At 45.0% G+C, this 16,432-nt stretch overlaps 1 long non-coding RNA gene across 9 annotated transcripts in view; it reads left to right on the top strand.

Moving 5' to 3' along the window:
• LOC109550132 (uncharacterized) overlaps window positions 1-16,432 on the top strand; it is a 154,313-nt gene that overhangs the window by 77,104 nt on the left and 60,777 nt on the right. For 2 of the 9 annotated variants that reach the window (XR_012326578.1, XR_012326582.1), the window contains one exon: window positions 1,523-5,860. The exons of the other annotated variants lie outside the window; for them this stretch is intronic. This is a non-coding gene — a long non-coding RNA (uncharacterized lncRNA). Of the gene's footprint in view, window positions 1-1,522; window positions 5,861-16,432 lie in introns of those variants that run through there. 9 annotated transcript variants of the gene reach the window in all.

Genomic DNA, 16,432 nt, shown 5'->3' with positions numbered 1-16,432 from the left:
GGGTTTAAGACTACTAGAGCCTTTCTGATATACTGAGTTGGGCCTCTCTGAGATCCTTTGGCAAGAAAGGGTAGAAGAAATGCCACAGGGGAACCTCATCATCAGGAAACAGGGACGCTGAATAGGTGAACCAAGCTAATATCAGGCCTAGATACTTGTTAGTGAGGCTGGTGCCCAGCCAGCAGCTGATGTGGCAGAGACCTCCAAGCACTCTGGTAGAGGTTGTGCTGTGGGAGCAGTGGCTGCACGTAAGTGTGTGAAATAAAAGAGTTGAAGCCTGGAGCCCAAGTGTGGGGCGCTGCTGTGCACTTCCAGGGTTGGCTCAGCAAGGGCAGCACTGAGCTCTGGACGTGGAGGCAGCAAACTGCGCAGGACCAGTTTTCAACAGCGAGCCCTTGTGGCAGCGGGCTGATTAGACTGTTCAATTCTGTCTCCACCTGGCTTTTAGAGCCAGGACAGATCCCGATGCACTGAGTCGTGGTTCCAGTTCTTGGGCACCTTGGAGAAGGTGAGCGGAGGAAGATCCTGAGGGTAGAGGGTTGTACAGCACCGTGGATAGGAGGATGGACTCTGGCGTCAGACTGCTCGGGTTCCAGTTTCTGCTCTGCTACTTCCCTGGCCTGACCTCATGGGCTGCAGACCTGTACAGCCTCATTGGAGCCTGCCTTAATTAAACAGCCACCATGCTGGGCTTAATGCTTGGTGTCTTGAAAGTCTTAATAATTTTTAAAAATCTGTCAGCCATATTTTATTTTATTTTTTTAACTGAGGTATAGTTGATTTATAATACAATGTTGTGTTAGTTTCAGGTGTATGGCACAGTGATTCAGTTATACATACATATCTATCTATTCTTTTTCAGATTCTTTTCCCTTATAGGTTATTACAAAATATTGAGTAGAGTTCCCTGTGCTTGACAGTAGGTCCATGTTGGTTATCTATTTTATATATAGTAGTGTGTATATGTTAATCCCAGACTCCCCCCTCCCTTTTGGTAACCATAAGTTTGTTTTCTACATCTGTGGGTCTATTTCTGTTTTGTAACTAAGTTCATATGTATCATTGTTTTTTTAGATTCCATGTATAAGCGATATCATATATTTGTCTTTGTCTGGCATACTTCACTTAGTGTGACAATCTCTAGGTCCATCCATGTTGCTGCAAATGGCATTATTTCATTCTTTTTTCATAATAAGTTATTTTTGAAGAAGGACCCCCTTCCACCCCTCTATTTTCATTTTTCACGTGGCCCTGCCAATTATGCAGTCAGTCCTGCTTGGGCAAATTACTTCTCTATGCCACAATTTCCCCATCTGTAAAATGGATTTAAAACAACCCTGCCTCAGAGAGCTGTTGTAAGATTAAATGAGTTATATACATAAAGTACTCAGAACAGGATCTGGCATGTAGTAAGCGCTGTGTAAGTGTTAGCCATTGTCACTGTTCCTGTTAATTTAGGCTGATGAGGACTCCAGCGATTAATCTGTAAAACACAGAGACATGACTACATTTCTGTCTCCAGCTAGTGAAGCAGATGAGATCCAGCACATGGGGAAACAATGCAAGGAGAGGAAAATGTGACCCCTGGACTTCCTTCTCACACAAGATGAGATGCTTCATTGAACCCACATCCATCTGGGCCCACAAGGCTGACAAGAGAGGAGAACGCTGGGGCCTGAGAAGTGTGGAGTCAAGGCCAACCTCCCGCTGCAGGGGCTGGCAGCAGGAGTGGGCACGGCTCAGAGGCGCAGGCTGGGGCACCTCCGAAAGCAGCCGGCCTCCTCCCCATGGGGTCAGACTGAGAGGCAGGCTGTCATCAGACTCAGGCCCTGCTGTCCCTCCTCTCGGATGAGACACACTGTCAGGGAAGGATGGCCCCGCCCCAGCCTTCCCTCCCGCCTGGACCCATCTTGCATTTACAGAACCAGATCAGAGGATAGGATGCTGGGAAGGATGCTTTATTATGATGATGATTCTAAATAAAATTATTTCTTGGTACGTAGCCTACACACAAAAAGAGGAGAAATCATAGGTGCTCAGCTCAATGAATCCTCCAAAAACGAACACACTCAGTTCAAGATATAGGACATCCACCAAAGTCAGGAAGCTGCCAGCCACACTCCCCTCCCCGTCACTCCCTCCTTCCCCAGTCAGCCACTATCCTGAATATTATTTTCTAAAACCATTAGATTTCATTTTCCCAAATTTTTTATTTTGGAAAAATTTAAATCTACAAAGTAAATGGAAATAATAGAATAGGAGCACCCATATACTCACCTAGATATACCAGTTGTTAACATTTTGCAACATATTCTCTCTCTGTCTTTCTGTCTCCCTTTCTGTCTCTCTTTTTTCTCCCCCCATCCCTACACACACAATTTTGTGAACCATTTGAGAGTTATTGGCAGACATCATGACACTTTATCCCTAAATATTTCAGCACACATCCTAAGAAGGAGAACATTTACATACTGCAGTTATTACAATAAAGAAATTTAACATTGCTACAATATCATTATATAATATACAGTTGATATTCATATCTCCCACTTATCCCAATCATAAATATATAAATATATATAATATATATATCCCAATGATATTATGTATACATATATATATGTGTGTGTGTGTGTGTGTGTGTGTATATACATATGAAAGCCTGGAACACACTTTGCATTTAGTTGTATGTCTCTTTCGTCTTCTCTAATCTAGAATAGGTTCTCTCTCTCTTTTTTTTTTTTTTTTTTGTCTTTCATGACACATTTTTGGAGCATATAGTCAAGTTTTCTAGAATATCTCTGAGTTCGGATTGTCAGATTATTTCCCCATGATTGAATTTAGTTTAAACATTCTTGGCAAGAATGCTATAGGAGTTTTATTATTATGTATATGTTCTTTATAATTAATTATTAATGAGAGTAGCTGCAACTTATTGAGTGCCCATGATGTGACGTGCGGATTTTGATGTCCACTTTACAAACCAGGTAACTGAGGCAGAGAGTAGCTAAGTACTTTTCTCAAGGTCAGATGGTCAGAAAGAGGAAGTGCCAGGATTAGGCTTGTCTGACCCCAGTGCCCATGCTCATAGCCCGTTCAACCCACTGTCAGAGATGACTGGTCCCGCTGGAAGTAGACCTGGGGCTGTGCCCTGGAGGGCAGGGACTGCGTTATGTTCTCTGCTGAATTCCAGGCTTAGCCAGGGCCAAACCCAGAGCAAGGGTCCATGATTGTTTATTAAATAAATGGATGAATGATTGTTTTATGGACAAAGGTTAGCATGGAGTCCATGGACCACTGGCATCAAAATCACCCAGAAAACTCATCAGAAATACACATCCGTGGGCCCCACTGCCAACCCACAGAAACTGAATCTCTGTTGCTAGGACCCAAGGATCTACGTTAGGTTTTCCTGATACCCAGATATAGACAAAATTAAGTGAAAAAAGCAAGTTTCAAAACAGGGTGTGCTGCATAATTCCATGTCTTTTTCTCTGTGTTTTAAGGTTACATGGTTACATACAGAGTTACCGTTTCTTTTTGTTTGTTTGTTTTTTGGCTGCATTGGGTCTTTGTTGCTGTGCGTGGGCTTTCTCTAGTTGTGGCAAGTGGGAGCTACTCTTCATTGCGGTGTGCGGGCTTCTCATTGTGGTGGCTTGCTTCAGTAGTTGTGGCTCGCAGTCTCTGGAGTGCAGGCTCGGTAGTTGTGGCACACGGGCTTAGTTGCTCCGCGGCATGTGGGATCTTCCCGGACCAGGGATCGAACCCGTGTCCCCTGAGTTGGCAGGCGGATTCTTAACCACTGCGCCACCAGGGAAGTCCCTAGAGTTACAGTTTCGAGAAGGATGTGAGAACTGTTAACAGTGGGTTACCTCTGAGGAGTGGGATTGGGGCCCTGGAGAAAGAGAGGAAGACTTTACCTTCTCTCAATACACTGCTAGAAATGACACAAGTGATCACTTCATATATTCTTTTTGTAAAAAATTAAACCCTACAGATAAGTATGGTAATTAAGTAACTTATCACCCAGTCTGAACACTTTTGAGAGTGAAAGGCAGTGCTGTTATTAGTTACAGCAGCAACAGAGAAAACAGAGGCCATTCTGGGCAAACCTGGGCAAGCGGTCACCTTGCATAGGGTGACCAAAGTCCCCTTTGATCACCTCCCATCCTGGTTACAGCCACCCCTAATCAGGGGTAACCACTGTTACCAGTTTGATGTATTTTACAGACCCTTTTAGTATAATATGTAGCCACTGAAAGCACCTTGTTTTGAGACTTCTCTTTTTACATAAGTGGTATCACACTAAATATATCAACATGAAAGTTGTTTCTTCTCATTCAACAATATATGTCTTGGAGATCTGGCCATGTCAAGCCCACGTGGGTCTGCTTCATTCGTTTTAGCTGCTGTCAAGCATTCCACATGTGAATTTTTCCACTCTGTTGTGGATGGATATTTGGGTTGTTTCCAGTTCTTTAGAATGACTAACCATGCTGATGATGATGGCGACGGTGATACTGTCCCAACAGCAGAACCACCCAGCGTCCAACAGAAGTCAGTCTAAAAATATTCTCAGGAGATGACATTTTTGAGGAATGACTGGATTTATGAGTAAGGTCCCTCACCAGGACTGAGGCTCCTCCATTTGCCCTGTTCAGGGATGGTACAGGGCTTCAGAGATGGGGCTGTACCCAGCTTTACCATCAAAGGCTCTCAGAATGCCCTTGGCCTCTCCAAGCTGTTCCCGCAGTTGAGGTCCAGCAGAAGCTCCTGTCCCTAGGCCTGGTGCCTCCAGTCTCACTGCTCTTCCTCTTCTCCTCTTGCCTCTACTGCTCATAAGGCTCTTGCACTCACATGGAGTGACGCTTGGCTATGGTGGAAAGAGCCAGAGACTGTTCGATTCCCAGTTCTGCCACTGACGGACCGTGTGACCTTGAGTGAATCTCTTTCCCTCTCTGGGTCTCCAGTGCTTCATCTGTGGGATGGGGAAAATAGTATTCACGTCCTGGGCTTGTGAGCTCTTCTGTGGGATCACAGAACGGGTCACGTACATGCCCCCATCCCCTCCACGAGGGTGCTCCATGAGTGGTCACTTCAGTCCCCTTTCCCTTGTCTCACTGTCGCTTTGTGTGGACTAGTGTCACCGCAAAACTGAAAAGCTAGTCGATGCTCCTGAGGACAAAGATTGTATCATCTCCCACTTTGGCATTGTCCCTGCCCCTCTCAAGTCCTGGCGTAGGTTTGGGGCACACTTTGGGGCCCCAGGAGAGAGGGAGTGATGTAAAGAGGCTGTCTTTATTCAGGGTCCTGGGAGGCTACCCAGAGAAAGATGGGGAGACAGCGCCCTACCCTTGGACTGATCCCTCACTCTTGGGATTTTTTAATCTAATGAGGCAATAGTTCCTAATTGTAGAATCTCCTGTCTGATGGGAGAGAGCGTCTCTGCCTCCAGGGGATCTCCTAGTGTGATGGGAAGGACATGGTCAGTATCCCCTGAAGCTCCTTGCCTGATGAGGGAGAGATGTTATCAGTTCCCAGGGAAGTTTCCAGATTGATGGAGGAGACATACATCTGGGGCGCCTTCCTGACTTTCATTGAAGATTTCCATTTTGTGTGAACCTTTCTTACAGCGTCCCTTCCTTAACATGTACATGCTGCTTGCTCTCTCTACAGGACTGTGAGTTTCATGAGGGCAGAACTGATATCTCATCACTGGGATTTCTGGTCCCAGCTTGTTGCTGGGCGTCCTAAGGAACGCTTGAAGATTGGCCACATTCTCAGGGGCTCCCAAGAGTCAGGGTTCTCAAGCTACTCAAGGTCAGACAAAGCAATTTAGAGAATGAGAGTGAGTCATCAGAGGGGCATGGTGGGGGAGGGGATGGGTGGGCGGTGGCCTGGGCCTGGGGTCTACCCTCACACCCTCTCTCCACTCCCTTCTGGAAGCTGCTGCAGCTCTGCCTGTGGCATCTCACAGGAGCGCTCCCACAGCCTCTCCCCCCATGGGAGCTGGGTGCTGAAGTGGGCGCCTCTGTCTGTGTAGGAGATGAGACACATCAGATCCCCGGGCTGATGGGCAAGTCAAAACTGCTGGTTAAGTGGCTTTAAAGTAGTGGCCATTTATAAGTTAATGAAAGAGAAAATAGGCACATTATACATACAGATTTGTCCTTAATGAGGGGAAAAGGCATTGTTTACTGATGTGCAGTTCTGATTATCCACGCACAAGGCTAGCTTTTCTCCAGCAGCACCATGTGCCTCCATTCTGCAATCTTCCACCACGTTCCTTTAACCCCTTCAGTGCCCAGCTGGGCACTGACTCATCCCTCAAAACATCAGTTTCCTGTGCTGCCTGAGTAGCCAGTTCCTGAGTGAGTCTGTAGGACCTTTGACCCCAAGACTCGTGGCAGCTGCTCGTGTCCTCTGCTCTCCTCAGCTGGTTGGCCAGATGGAGGACAATGCTGCCAGGGCCCTCAGGGCAGCCACCCTTGGAGAGAGGCAGAGCTCAGGAATGGCTGCTTTTCTGGGGCAGGGGGTTGCGGGGTAGCAGGAAGGACCCAACTGAGGGGACAGATGGAGGGTGAGGGCTGCAAGCCAGGGACCCCCAGGAGGGAAGGGTTCCGGAGCATCACCCAGCAATCCCACCCTTTATGGTTTCTCTGAAGTGGGGAGGTGGGGGGGGAACGGTCCAGAAAGTGTCAGGAAGGAAGGGGGCTCCACTTGGGAAAGGTGAATGGCAAGGTGCATCCCAAACGGGCACCTCCCTGAAGCCATTGCTGAGGTTACACCCGTGTGTTTCTCATGTTAGCATAAGCACACATGAGGTCACTGTAGGATAAACAGATAACCCTCACTGCCCCGTAAGCTCCTCTTTTATCCCCAGGTCCCAGCCCTTTACCCCAACCTGCTAGATGCTGCTTGTCCTCAGTGGGGAAATGAACAAGCCACAGAGATGGGAGTGGGACATGAATGACTGTTGCCAGAGTGAGGTCACTGATATCCCCTGCTCAGCTGGGGAAGTCAGTGAGGACAGAGGAAGCTGAAGCAGTTACTGGAAGGTGGGAGGGGAGATGGCTAGGTCGACCCCAAACTCTTACCATCAGGGGCACACTGGAGCTGTCTTCTGGAGCCAAGGCTGGGAGGGAATGTGGCTTTCCCTTGAACTTTCTGGGTGAGTTACAGGCAGTAGTTGTAACTTGCTAATGCTCAGAGTGCCTTCACGGCTCTGGTGGCAGGGGGTGGGGTGGGGGGAGGTGGGGAGGTGTGGGGGGGCGGTCTAGGAAAGTGTGGCTCAGGTTTACTCACAGGTTATTGCAGTGGAGGCAAAAACGCTACCTCTGTGACCCCTGGACAAGAGTACACGCGGTGGGGACTTCCCTGGTGGGGCAGTGGTTAAGAATCCACCTGCCAACGCAGGGGACACGGGTTCGTGCCCTGGTCCGGGAAGATCCCACATGCCGCGGAGCAGCTAAGCCCGTGCGCCACAAATACTGAGCCTGTGCTCTAGCGGCCACGAGCCACAACTACTGAAGCCCGCACGCTTAGAGCCGTGCTCCGCAACAAGAGAAGCCACCACGATGAGAAACCCGCTCGCCGCAACTATAGAAAGCCCGCGTGCAGCAACAGAGACCCAACGCAGCCCAAAATAAGTAAATTAAAAAATTTTTTAAAAAATTTAAACAGAGTACATGCAGTGACCGCACAGCGCGATTCTGAGGGTTTCATAGAAGGGAGGACTTAGTGATAGATTCAATGGACAGTTGAACAACTTTTGTTTGAAAATATGTTTGAAAATTTAGGTAAAACGGACAAAGTCCTAGAAAAACAAAAATGACCAAAACCGACAAAACAATAGAAGGCCTAAATCATCCTATAACTATTAAAGAATCTGAGTCTTTTTTTTTAATTGAAGTGTAGTTGATTTACAATGTTACAATGTGTTAGTTTCTAGTATACAGCAAAGTGATTCAGTTATACATACATATACATATATATATATCCTTTTCCATTATTTTTTAAAGTATACATATTAATAATTATTTTCATTTTGCCAAAGTGAAAATAACTTTCATCAATAGTCAACTCCCTTCTTAATTCCTTATAAAACAATTTCATTAAAATGTTCATTCTTTTGCCTTTTCCAGTTTTCTTTCTCATTGTGTGCTTAACTTTTCTAGTCTGTTTCTCTCTTATGTTTTATCATAGGATATTGGATATAGTTCCCTGTGCTATATGGTAGGACCTTGTTATTTATCCATTTTACATATAGTAGTTTCTATCTGCTAATCCAAAACTCCTACTTTATCCCTCCCCCACCCCCTTTCCCCTTTGGTAACCGTAAGTTTGTTTTCTATGTCTGAGTCTGTTTCTGTTTCGTAAATAAGTTCATTTGTGTCATATTTTAGATTCCACATATAAGTGATATAATATGGTATTTGTCTTACTTCACTTAGTATGATAACCTCTAGTTCTATCCATGTTGCTGCAAATGGCATTATTTCATTCTTTTTTGTGGCTGAGTAATGTTCCATTGTATATATGAACAACATCATCTTTATCCATTCATCTGTCAATGGACATTTAGGTTGCTTCCATGTCTTGGTTATTGTAAATAGTGCTGCTGTGTATTCAATAGATTGGGGTGCAAGTATCTTTTCAAGTTATAGTTTTTTCCGGATATATGCCCAGGAGTGGGATTGCTGGATCATATGGTAGCTCTATTTTTAGTTTCTTAAGGAACTTCCACACTGTTTTCCATAGGTACTTCACCAATTTACATTGCCACCAACAGTGTAGGAGGGTTCCCTTTTCTCCTCACCTTCTCCAGCACTTATTATTTGTAGACTATCTGATGATGGCCATTCTGACTGCTGTGAGGTGGTACCTCATTGTAGTTTTAATTTGCATTTCTCTAATAATTAGTGATGTTGAGCGACTTTTCATGCACCTGTTGGCCATCTGTATGTCTTCTTTGGAGAAATATCTACTTAGGTCTCCTGCCCATTTTTCGATTGGGTTGTTTGTTTTTTGTTATGAGTTGTATGAGCTGTTTGTATATTTTGGGAAGTAAGCCCTTGTCGGTTGCATCATTTGCAAATATTTTCTCCCAGTTCGCAGGTAGTCTTTTTGTTTTGCATATGGTTTCCTTGGCTGTGCAAAAGCTTATGGCTTTTTTAAAAAAATATTTATTTATTTATTTGGTTGTGCCAGGTCTTAGTTGCAGCAGGTGGCGTCCTTAGTTGCGGCTCCAGGGCTCCTTAGTTGTGGGTTGCTGGCTCCTTAGTTGTGGCACCTGGGCTCCTTAGTTGAGGCAGGTGGACTCCTTAGTTGCAGCTCACGGGCTCCTTAGTTGAGGCATGTGAACTCTTAGTTGTGGCATGCGTGTGGGATCTAGTTCACTGACCAGGGATTGAACCCAGGCCCCCTGCACTGGGAGCGTGGAGTCTTATCCACTGCACCACCAGGGAAATCCCAAAAGCTTATAGCTTTGATTAGGTCCCATTTGTTTATTTTTGCTTTTATTTCTTTTTAAAAAAATTTTTATTGGAGTATAGTTGATTTACAATGTTGTGTTAATATCAGGTGTACAGCAAAGTGAATCAGTTGTACATATACATATTGATATATCCATTCTTTTTTAAGATTCGTTTCCTGTACAGGCCATTACAGAGTATTGAGTAGAGTTCCCTGTGCCATATGGTAGGTCCTTATTAGTTATCTATTTTTATATAGTAGTGTGTATATGTCAATCTCAATCTCTCAATTTATCCCTCCTCCCTCTACCCCTGGTAACCATAAGTTTGTTTTCTACATCTGTGACTCTACTTATGTTTTGTGAATAAGTTCATTTGTACCCGTTTTTTAGATTCCACATGTAAGCGATATATGATATTTCTCTTTCTCTGTCTGACTTACTTCATTTTGCTTTTATTTCTGTTGCCTTGGGAGATTGACCTAAGAAAACATTGGTATGATTTATGTCAGAGAATGTTTTGCCTATGTTTTCTTCTAGGAGTTTTATGGTGTCATGTCTTATATTTAAGTCTTTAAGCCATTTTGAATTTATTTTTGTGCATGGTGAGAGGGTGTGTTCTAACTTCATTGATTTACATGCAGCTGTCCAGCTTTCCCAGGACCACTTGCTAAAGAGACTGTGTTTTCTTCATTGTATATTTTTGTCTCCTTTGTCAAAGATTAATTGACCATAGGTTTGTCGGTTTATTTCTGGGCTCTCTATTCTGTTCCATTGATCCATGTGTCTGGTTTTGTGCCAATACCACACTGCTTTTTGTTTTCTAAATTTTATTTATTTATTTTTGGCTGTGTTGTGTCTTCGTTGCTTCACGCAGACTGTCTCTAGTTGCAGTGAGCAAGGGCTGCTTTTCCTTGTGGTGCACAGGCTTCTCATTGTGGTTTCTCTTGTTGTGGAGCACGGGCTCTAGGCACACGGGCTTCAGTAGTTGTGGCTTGTGGGCTCTAGAGCACAGGCTCAGTAGTTGTGGCACACGGGCTTAGTTGCTCCACGGCATGTGATCTTCCCAGACCAGGGCTTGAACCCATGTTCCCTGCATTGGCAGGTGGATTCTTAACCACTGCACCACCAGGGACGTCCCTACCACACTGTTTTGATTACTGTAGCTTTGTAGTATTATCTGAAATCTGAGAGGGTTATGCCTCTAGCTTTGTTCTTTTTCCTCAGGATTGCTTTGGCAATTCTGGATCTTTTATGGTTCCATATAAATTTTAGGATTATTTGTCCTAGTTCTGTGAAAAATGTCATGGGTAATTTGATAAGGATCACATTAAATCTGTTGATTGCTTTGGGTAGTATGGCCATTTTAACAATATTAATTCTTCCAGTCCAAGAGCATGGAATATCTTTTCATTTCTTTGAATCAATTTCAGTTTCCTTTATCAATGTTTTATAGTTCTCAGCATATAAGTCTTTCACCTCTTTGGTCAGGTTTCTTCCTAAGTATTTTATTTTTTGATGCAATTTTAAAAGGGTTTGTTTTTTTACTTTCCCTTTCTGATATTTCATTGTTAGTGTAAAGAAATGCAACAGATTTCTATATGATAATCTTGTACTCTGCTACCTTGCTGAATTCATTGATCAGTTCTAGTAGCTTTAGTGTGGCATCTTCAGCGTTTTCTATAGATAATATCATATCATCTGCATATAATGACAATTGTACTTCTTCCCTTCCAATTTGGATACCTTTTATTTTTCTTCTCTGATTGTTGTGGCTAGGACTTCCAATACTATGTTGAATAGAAGAGGTGAAAGTGGGCATCCTTGTCTTGTTCCATATTTTAGTGGGAAGGCTTCAGGTTTTCACTGTTGAGTATTATATTGGCTGTGGGTTTGTCATAAATAGCATTTATTATGTTGAGATATGTTCCCTCTGTACCCACTTTGGGAAGAGTTTTTATCATAAATGGATGTTGAATTTTATCAAATGCTTTTTCTGCATCTATTGAGATGATCATGTGGTTTTTGTTTTTTTTTTTGTTGATATGGTGTATCACATTGACTGATTTGTGTATGTTGAACCATCCTTGTGACCCTGGGATGAAACCAACTTGATTGTGGTGTATGATCTTATTTATGTGTTATCGGATTTGGTTTGCTAATATTCTGTGGAGAATTTTTGCATCTGTGCTCATCAAAGATATTGGCCTGCAGTTTTCTTTTTTGGTAGTGTCTTTGTCTGGCTTTGGTATCAGGGTGATGGTGGCTTCATAGAATGACTTTGGGAGTATTCCCTCCTCCTCAGTCTTTTGGAAGTGTTTGGGAAGATTCAGTGTAAGTTCCTTTTTGTATGTTTGGTAAACTTCCCCAGTGAAGCCATCTGGTCCTGGACTTTTGTTTGCAGGGAGGTTTTTTTTTTTTTTTTTTTTTCACTACAGAGAATTTGAATCCTTAATTAATGATGTCCTCACAGAGAAAACTGCAGGCTCCAACTGCAGCCCTTCCTGTGGCAGTTATTGGGCATTTATTGCTATTAATAAAGCTGGGACTTCAATCCACATTCACCACCTTATGCCTATTTTCTATACATTAAAACCGTGAGAGAAGAGAGTTATGTTTTAATCCTCCTTACCACCCTCAACCCAGGAGAAATGTCCTGCAGCATCTCATTAACACCTTGTATGTATTTGCAGGTTTGAATAGGCAACAAAAGGGCCTTTTATGAGAATATTTATTAAGGGTCTATGTGCCAAGCAAGTCACCTCTATTGATCTTATGTAATCCACACAAGCATCCCGCAAGAGAGACATTGTTATCTTCATCTGAGGTTCAGAGAAGTAGGCTGACTTGTCTAAGTCACAAAGCTAGTGAGAGGCCGTCTGACTCCAGAGGCTATTCCTTTCCCACTGGACCGCAGTGATGCCAGAACAAGCCTGCCCCTTGCTCAGGGAAAGGAAGGTCATGACCAGTCCTCTCCCCACCCCACATACCAGCCCCCATCTCCAGCTTTCAACATCTAGGTCAGAGTTCCAGGTCCCTCCCACCCTGACTACAGTGCATGGGAATTTCTTCAGTGGGTCAATGACCCTCTTACATAGCAGGCCCCAGAACTGAACCTGGCATTGAAAGCCATGGTTGGCTATTCTGGTTATCTATTGCTAGGTTAAAAATTACTCCAAACTCAGTGGTGTGAAACAACCATTTATTATGCTTTTAGACTCTGTGGGTCAGAAATTCAGATAGGGTACAGCAGGGATGCTTGATCTCTGCTCCACGATGTGGAAGCCTCAGCTGGGAGATTCAAAAGCTGAAGGTGATTCAGCCCCTGGGGGCTGGGGTCATCTGAAGGCTTGTTCACTCATATGTCTGGTGGCTGGTGCTGGCTGTTGGCTCGGACCTTAGCTGGGACTCTTGGCCAGAATCTCTGCATGAGGCCTCTCCAGATAGCTTTGGCTTCCTCACAGTACGGTAGCTCGATTCCCATGAGACAACCAGTTAAAAGCACGTTGCCTTTTTTGACTAGTTCTTCTAGTTGTACGGGAGCATGACTGCACCATTCTGTTAAGTTGTCACAAAGCCCTGCCCAACTTCAAGGGGAGGAGAAATAGACTCCACTTCTCGATAGGAGAGTGTCAAAGTTCTAGAAGACCAGGTGGGACTGGAAATATTACTGTGGCCATTTTTGGAAAATACACTGTACTTCACAGGCCCACCTTAGAGGAAGCTGTCCACACAGGAGGACCTGAGAGGTGCCCATGCTTTACAACTGTTCATTCAGGCAATATATAGTGTTCACCACGTGCCAGACGCTGCCTCTCCAGTTGGTCCCCAGCTGCACAGCCGTTCAGCCCCACCCACCCAGGTGCTTCCCCTGAGGCCCTGAATGGTTTGATCAAGATGAGAGAACTTTGGGCTTAACTCTCTCCAGCCTTCTGGGAAACATTGCTCTGGGTCACTGTGGCTACAGCCCAGAGAATAGTTTCTCCCTCTGGGGGCTGCTGTTGAATTGAGGTTTTATACTCCCATTTCTGAAAGAACAGACATAGTGAACAGTTTCTATTTATTGAAGAACATAGTAAGTTGTTTTTTACTTTTATATAGCTCTTATTTTGTGGCCCCCATGAAACAAGTGGTTCCTCAGTAAGAAAGAAGTTCCTGCCCTTTGGTGACACTCAGAAGTGGGAGAATCCGTTTGTGAATTAGGTCCTTTTGGTGTAAAGGAAGAAGCTGGGAGAGCTCTTTTAACTCTTTAGCACATGAGTTTGGCTAGTATAACTGGTTCACTAGCTATCACCCTGGAAAATGTAATGACCTGGTCATGACAAGTTGAGGTATAGCTAGTATAATAATCACAATAATAACCAATATGTATCATACTCCAGGCTCCGGGTTGAGCATTTTACACACCATCCCATTTAATCCTCTTAACAATGCTGTGAGGAAGGTACTAAAATTGTTTTCGTAAATGAGGAAACTAAGGTTTCAGAGAAGTTAAGTAATTTGCCCAAAGACACACAGCTAGGAAGTGGTGGAACTGGGATTTGAACCTAAACCCATGGACTCTGGACACTGTTCTATTAACATTGGGCCATGCTATGCAGATAGTAGGCCTGGTAGCTTAAAGGGAGGGACAGGAATTAGAGTACAATAGGCTGGGTGTTGGGTCTTTTTGGCTGGGTACCAAGGACCCATTCTGATGTCTCAGTCTGCTCGTCTGTAAATGGGGATAATGCCTACCTGAGTGAGTTACATAAAGCACCAGTATAGTCCTCCAGACCCAGTGGACGTTCAATGCATGACTGGGGAGTTCCCTTCCCTTTCTTCTTCCTCCATAATTTACTTGAACTGACCCTTAGAGGGGGCCTCCCTGCCCAGAAGTAGGGGGATGGACAAGATGACTTATCCATGGCTGTTCTAAAATCCCTGGTTCCCTAAACTCCTGCTGGATTTCGAGATTCCATTCCCTCTTACCGTGCTTTTCATTGGGAGAACTTCAAATGATTTTATAAAAACTGCAAATGTACAAGGTAATTGAGTCTTCTGTTTTATTACCCTGAGCTGCCTGGACCTTGCCTGGCCTCCTCCTCACTCAGCGAGCTGCTGGAATAAAGTTGGAAGTGTTTGCACTGGTAATATATAGGACTTAATTAACCTGGCCTTTTATAGCATTTCCAGTGGAGGGTTGGAAAGAACTTCGAGGCAGCTTGGGAAAAAGGAAGGGGGGCCTAGGGTGGGAGTGTGTATGTATGTACAATGCTCGATGTTGTTTTTTTCTTTCCTGTTCTTTTCTTCTGTACTTTAATCAGCATTTAATGGCCCAGTTGAAAATCTGTTATTCGAACCCAGGCACTGGTGGGAAGGGCTGGAGGGGAAGCCTGCCTTCTTCCCTCCATCCCAAGCCCTACAGCAGGCCGTGGAGTGGCCAGTGAGTCTGGCCACACCAGCCTCATTCCCAGAAACTTCCAGCAGAGGCTAATGCAGCTCATCTCAGATGGGAGATGATGAATGGACATTAACAAGTGGACTCTCTGTGTTGGCCACTCCCTACTCAAATGCACACCAACCTAAGAAGGCTCCGTGGGGTCATGTCCTCTTTCCTGGGAGCCTGAATCAGTCTCCGAGCCTGTCTACCCCTCCCTGCCCCCCCCAGCTCCCTAACATTCCCACTTCTTTCCCCTCCTAGCCTGAAGCCATCCCTCAGCCAGACACCCTTCTAAACCAGCCCAGGAAAAAGTGACTCAACTCAGATCCACCCTGGGCACAGGGGGATGGGTTTATAATGGCCAAGGTAGCTTCATGCCTTAGACCATTATTTTAGGGAGACTTCAAGAGAGGGCAGTCAGGGTAAGAGCCTCTCAGCAGCTGCCTACTCAAACCATTGCTCCACATACCATAGCTCATAAATCCTACCCCAACGCTGCCGAGTGGTTACATCATCCCAAACCTCCTGCAACAATTTGATTTGGAAATAAAAACACAGGTGTTAATTGACTCACTTCTTCTGCCCCTTTGCAGTGCCCCGACCCTCGATAGCTTTTAACCTTGCAGTTAATAAAAGTTTGGGGCCCAGCCCCAGGACGGATCCTCATTTATTCTTTCATAACGTCAGCACATTCTTACTGAGTGACCATAATGCACAAGTCATTGACCAGTCCCCTCAGGGAGGGCGTCAGGTGGCCGAAGATGAGCAAGAAGCATTTCATGCCTGAAGGATGAAATCCAGAGGATGCTCACAAATGACACGGATTTGGGTGGCAGGTGCTCCGGGCCCCCAGAGAAGGCCTGGGTGCGGCCAGAGTTTTAGAAGAGTCTCCAGCTCTTGAGATGATGCTCTTGAGTTTGCCTGCTTAGCATTCATCCCTCCTCTGTGAGCACCCAGATTTTCCTTTGGGGAACCCATATCTCTTCCACTAAGTCTCTCTGGTTTCAAATGGGGTGAAATGGCTGGAGTCCTCTGGGCTCAGCCCAAGACTAGAACTAGCTCATCAGAGCAGGTCAGCCCCCTGGCCACAGTGGTTAGTTCAGTGATGGGCATGGGACTGGAGCTGGGCTAATGAGAGCTATGGGTGCAACTACTAGGAAGGAGAAATTCTTTGTTCCTTTGGGTTGGCCAGAAGTGGGCCTGGTACTGCCGGCCGCCATCTTGCTCTCACACAGGAGATGCTTCCTGAACCTCAGAGTGAAGACATCCCTTTACTTTCTCCTGCAGGGGCACCTTTAGCTTCAGATCATGCTGTCTCCTGCACCACCATGAGCAGCTTCGGTTTTTAGGTGTGTGTATTATCCCAGGTTCAAGTGACCCTCTCTCTACCTTCAACTAGACTGTGCCCAGGAAGAATTTCGAGAAGAGCAGAGCTGAGAGATGGAAAGAAAAAGATTATTGATGGGTGACTGGATCCAGCCTTGTCTAAGGCTTGACAGCCCCTGAACTTTCAGTTAGGTGAGCCAGTGAACGGCTCA

This window comes from Tursiops truncatus, chromosome 16 (genome assembly GCF_011762595.2).
Source record: "Tursiops truncatus isolate mTurTru1 chromosome 16, mTurTru1.mat.Y, whole genome shotgun sequence".
Classification (NCBI taxonomy): domain Eukaryota; kingdom Metazoa; phylum Chordata; class Mammalia; order Artiodactyla; family Delphinidae; genus Tursiops; species Tursiops truncatus.
Note: the sequence above shows the minus strand (reverse complement) of the source record. Positions and strands in the feature narration are given on the sequence as shown.